We start from the raw sequence: 5,672 nt of genomic DNA on the forward strand, positions 1-5,672 counted from the left end.
AAGGAAAAGAAAGAAAGAAAAACAAACAAGTAGTACTGTTCTAGCTAATAAATGACAGTAAGAATTGAGAAAGAACGCTCACTCTCATCTGCCACAATTTTTCTTTTATTTGCCAAAGATTATACCTAGGGAAACATGAATGATATAACGATATCTATCTTCCTGCTCATGACAGAATTACCTTGGGCAATTTCCAGCTAAATTGCTAGAGCTGGTTGAAATGTTTTCGATAAAGAAATTGAAAATATCTGCAGTATATTTTTCTCCCTGCATTGAGAATTATAGTGGATGTGCTGTCTTTTCCTTGTCCCTTGTACCCTTTCCTACTTTCTTCCTACAAAACAGATCAAACAACAGAGAAAATAAAAGAGAAGAAGAAAGTGAGAAAAAACTAAAAGATTTGGGACAGAAGTGGAGCACAGGATTATGGATAGTATGAGAAGTAAATAGTAAAACAACAACAACAACAAACAAATTATCAAAAACCCAAAATATCAAGAACACAAAACCCCTCCAGAAATGAAATATTTGAGAGATTAACTCACTGAAATAATGTTCTTCAACTACATTCATATCTAATCCTGGAAAAAAAAAGTATTAAGCTATCTCAGTTGCAAGCCAAAGCATAAACCACTATTGTGACCAGTTAAGCAGTTTTCTAACTTTAGATAGGGCTCTGTTTCTGCAGGGTGCAGATCTGACCTTGGGTAAGTTCAAGTGATGTCCATCTGTTTTAGGACATCCCAGCCTGCAGCTTCTAATGGGACTGGACATTACATCAGTCAGGAACTCAATCCCACCATCATGTTTCAGGAGACAGGTACCTTACGTCTTATCCCATGAGAGGCTTTTCTCAGGGACTGGCAGCCAGGGTCAGATGCTCCACATCTTTCACTGCTCCTCAGTTGTGTTTGGGGTACTTAAAAAGAGCAAGCTGCAATGAATCTGCAGCGTTCACATTTTCTCAGAGGAGCAGGACTTAAAGGAGTGAAAGGACAGCTCTGCATCATCCTGCCCTTGAATTTCCATGTCCAATTTCATTATTTGTACGTGGCAGGGGTTTGAAACTAAACGATCATTATGATCCTTCTCAACCCAGGCCATTCTATGATTTGCATTATTTCCCATTCAATTTTTCACAAAACAGCAATTACGTTTTTAATTCAACTGAAAGAAGGAAATTCTTATATAACACTAGCTACTTGCAAAAAAAAAAACAAAAAACAAAAAACAAAAACCAACCAGTTGACATTACTTATTTATGGAACTATTTGCTTTGAGCAGGGGCTGGGCAATAGACTCCAAAGAGCACCTTCAACACACATTTAGTTATAATTATTCCACAATAGAGCACCTAGGCTTCATTCTGAGCCTGAAAATAAATACTCTCTTAAAATCTGTTATGTTTTCCACTTTTATCATGAAACATAACTTCTTGCAAAGAGCACTGTAGTAGAAGTTATTATCTAAATTGTTAAGAGGATCAACGAAGGCTTTATAGCTTCTGCATTTACTGAGCCCAAGTTCCTTCTGCGGCCTTAAAAACAGACAATCACAAAGGAAAACATTACCACTTTGAAACTTCCCTTAACTATCATCACTTTTTATTCAACGTAAGAAGCTTATCAAAACTTATCAGCAAAACAGGTAGAAGAATCTCCATGTAAAGTATAATGCAAACAGGGGTTAATTAGAAAAAGAAAAGGTGAACTTGCAAAGCTGTCCTGATGGGAATCCACACCCCGGCACGATAAATGAGGGCTTTAGAAGCATCACCTGCAGCTCTGGCTATCGGCTAAGCTGTATGTTGTTTTCTAATTATTGCAAAATCTGTAGTCAGAAAGGTTTGGGAGGCAGTGCTCAGCAAGACTTTCTGAAGAAAGAACATTCTGGAACTACACAGGGTAGGAAGAAAATTGGGATTTGGATAACTGAGCAACCATCTGTCCCAGGCTGTTAATAAACACACTCGAAGGGGCCTCCACTACAGCTTTTATTTGGATATTACTCCAAGTACTCAGGAAAGAATTTATTTTTCTTAAGAATTTTTATTACCATTGCTATCATCATTCCTGCAGACAGGAGGGGCAGGAGATACAGAATATTGGCAGGGAATAACTAGAATATGAAAAAACTCAGGGAAATATGGCATAAGCTGCAGGTGGGTAATGAGAATGAGATAAACTAAAATCTTTGGCAGGGAACTCTGGCTGAATTATTACTTCGTATTATTCCTAATCTTAAATAACTTCCAAATTACAACTACTGTAGTGCAAACTATCCTTACCTCATGGTAAATCTAACTCAGGGTGGAACTAATTGGGTATACTATCGGAAGCAATCCCTGAGACCTGCTCAGTTCCACTAGAAACATATAAGCCCTAATTGACCTACAGTCTGTGATGCCCCTCACTGATGTGAGTGAATCCTTCTCACCTTACACTGATGTGAATGAATACATTTGGGTTCCTGAGACAAATTCATAGACGATGTTACTGCTGATTTATTGTTATTTTATGGAAAAAGGAAGGTTCCCAGCTGGATGTATATTGCCTCTAGGTACTCTTCCTATGCTCACTGCCACTGGGGAGCAGAGTGTGTTCACTGTATTAGTATTAATTTCAGCAGAATGTGGAGAAACATATACCCTCATTTTGCTGTGAACATGCTGTTTCTTCTGGTTTGAGGACAACTGTGGCCAATAAGTCTTTTAATTACCTCTTTTTTAGGGCTAATCAGACCCACTCTAGACAGAGTGCAAGTTTTCAATATAAAAATCATTTCAATGTGATGTTTTGGTTTTTTTTTTTCCACTTGCAGCAGCTCACATGAATTGGAATTAAATTATGAGCCTTATCAGCAATTCTACACATTCAGATGTATTATCAATATTTATTGTGGGCCTTGCTTGCCAGATAGCATATCAATGAGACAGACTGTCATCAAAAAATAGTAGGAAAACGACAGACATATCATAATCTAAATAATGATGATTAAAAAAATGAGTATTCTTATGTCTTGTATACAGTTCTATTGGATATAAACACATGAATGTGCAGACACAGCATTTGTTATAAACACCCCCTACCTAAAGCACTGGAGGATCCGTGTATATCTTCTGCCTCTATGCAGAATAATTTTCATTTGCTTCGAGTGAGAAAATAAATAGGACTTTGCTAGGCTGATGACTGTCGTCTCAATCAGCTGAACACAAGTTGTCTTCATTTTCACAGGAGACAATAAAGGGCACTGAACTTGCTTAAGTAACCTCAGTTTCAGCACTGTTTGTTTCAATGCTTTGTATGTCCCACACTGCCCACTCCCCTTCTGCCCTCACACTCTTTCCCTCCTAAGGAGAAGCCAGCATTGCTTTGCTAGGGATGCACATTATAGAAATATTATGCAGGAAGTATACATTGTGCCTTGCGGATAAGCTTTCCTAAGGGATTTAATCTCTCTTCCATATTTCAGATTAGCTTTTTCTGCAACAGTCAGCTGCTCATTTTAGCAATTTCTATTTTCTAATTTTAGGTCATTTTAAAGCAAAGGTATTTGGGTAAGCACTCAATAGTGTACTCAATAAACATAGCTATGACCTATGTTAAAAAAAAAATTACATCTCAATCGATGTTTGCCAATATAATGTGACAGAACAATTCTGAAGACATTTATCATTCTAATTATTGACCAGTAGCATATTATCCTCTGCCTGGTCCTTTTGTGAAAAAGGAAAAATAAGCACTTTATAGCATGCCTTTCCTTAGGTACTATAATTCTACTGTTGATGACATGCTATTAAAACAGGTTAATGGATTTTTCTTTCATCACACAACTTCTGATTTTTGAATACAGATTTCCATAATGAGATGTTCCAAAACTACATAGGGAGAGTCAGATAACAAATAAGAGAAAGTGCTAAAATATATGTTACTCTTTCTACTTTATTTTTGTGACAAAAGTATCAGGTTCCTTAGACTTTCTTGACCAAACTTACAACAGGTTTCCTGTAACTTACTTTGTCCAGGTTCAATTTAATCTACCATTTAACCATTCAATTTTGGTGTTTGCACTGAAAGATAGAATATAGATCTATGGTCCAAATAAGGATTTACATTAAAAAATATGGACATATTTACTTCGCTATTAAAAGTGGGGAAAAAAAGAAACTGTAGGAAAAAAAAAATCAGATGTGTCCAAATTGAGCTTTTTATTTAGGCTCCCTTCCCTCTCAAGCCTTCAGTCTCTGTAGGATAAAGATCTTCCAGAATACTGCATGATTCTCTCTTTATTGAAGATACATAGGGAAATAACAGTGCCTTCAATAACAAAAGTCAGTGTTTTATTCTGCAGAGCACGTCCAGCCATGTCAAGACAATAAGGTTTTTATTTATTTAAGAGTCCCTTACCAAGGACCTGCATGGGATTTGCAGGACTTTCTTAGATTCTCATTTTAATAACTATCAACGAAATCTGCTATGAAGAGGGTTTGCATTAAGTCACTTTTTAACTTTTTTTAATTGTTTAGTACTTCATATTTTAAATATTTTTTATCTCTGCATGAAGATTTTTGGATCTTAATGGGTGGAGGGGTTCTTGGCTTTTTCAGAAGGGACAGGATCTGTTTATTTAATTTGCTCTTTGGGAAAGAAACTGATATAATCCCTTTTTAACATCCCAGGAAAGGTTTTGGTGTCTATCAAAGTATATTCCTCAGTCAAAAGGTCTCCTTTCTTTCTCCTTTTGAATTAATGTAACAAATGCCAGGTAGTGGCAAAGCTTTGAAAACAGAAGTCACTTCAGTCCTTTGAAGTTAACAACACCTTTCCCTTCATATACTCATTCAGGAAGTTCAAAGAAATTCAGAGCAAAAAAAAAAAACAACAAACCAGCTTTGACATATAGGAGGTGCAATTCATTTCTAGTTTTTGAGCTGATCAGCTCTTAGTCTCAGATGATGTACATGGCTAGGACTTTCAAGACAGAAATTAGCTTCAGTTATATCTTTACCAACTCCCCTCCCACCCCAGATAACAAGGCAAAGGGGAGAAGAGTCTGGGTAGTGTAAAGACTGTGTATTTGTGTACACAGTCCATGAGTACTCACCTAGGGGATGGCAAAGGACCAGATAGAAACAGGCCAGAGCAGGAAATCAGCAAGGGCTGCTTTTTGCCTGTCTCTTAAATGCTGGGACTCCTGCACCTGTGCAAGAACAGGAAGGAAAAAGAGGCAGTGCTTTGAGCTGAGCATGAGCAGTAAGGGTCCAGCAGGGTAAGGAGTCTACCTTTCTTTGCTACTGAAGATACTGTACAATCAGTGAATATACAGATGATATAGTATATCCAGGAGTTTGGCTGATACAATTATTATACTAGAGCAGGAAAAAAAAGGACACCTTACCCTATCCTGGGCTCACATGATAGGCTCCAGGGCAGCAGATCTCCAGAAGAGATCCTATCCCACTGGCAGTCAGCTCTTAAATGGGTCTAGGAGAGGTGGAGCCAGGCTCCACCCCTTCCTGCAGCACAGGTGAATTGCCTTCACCTGTGCTGCTGTGGCTGACTCATTGCTCACCTCAGGTGATCAATCCGAGGTTCAGGCCGTGATTCAGCAGCTCCATACAAGATACCTAGAATGTTACCAGCATGCTTTAACTTGCTCTTTTCCTGTATGAT

At 37.8% G+C, this 5,672-nt stretch overlaps 1 long non-coding RNA gene across 1 annotated transcript; it reads right to left on the reverse strand.

Moving 5' to 3' along the window:
* Window positions 1–829: 829 nt before the first annotated feature.
* LOC104909714 lies at window positions 830–5,435 on the reverse strand. Its single transcript, XR_004158893.1, has 3 exons — window positions 5,398–5,435; window positions 5,104–5,199; window positions 830–919 (listed from the first exon to the last, which is right to left on the reverse strand). It is a non-coding gene; the product is annotated as an uncharacterized LOC104909714 (long non-coding RNA).
* Window positions 5,436–5,672: the final 237 nt, after the last annotated feature.

The sequence above is a fragment of the Meleagris gallopavo genome, chromosome 2, assembly GCF_000146605.3.
Source record: "Meleagris gallopavo isolate NT-WF06-2002-E0010 breed Aviagen turkey brand Nicholas breeding stock chromosome 2, Turkey_5.1, whole genome shotgun sequence".
In the NCBI taxonomy this organism is placed as follows: Eukaryota; Metazoa; Chordata; class Aves; order Galliformes; family Phasianidae; genus Meleagris; species Meleagris gallopavo.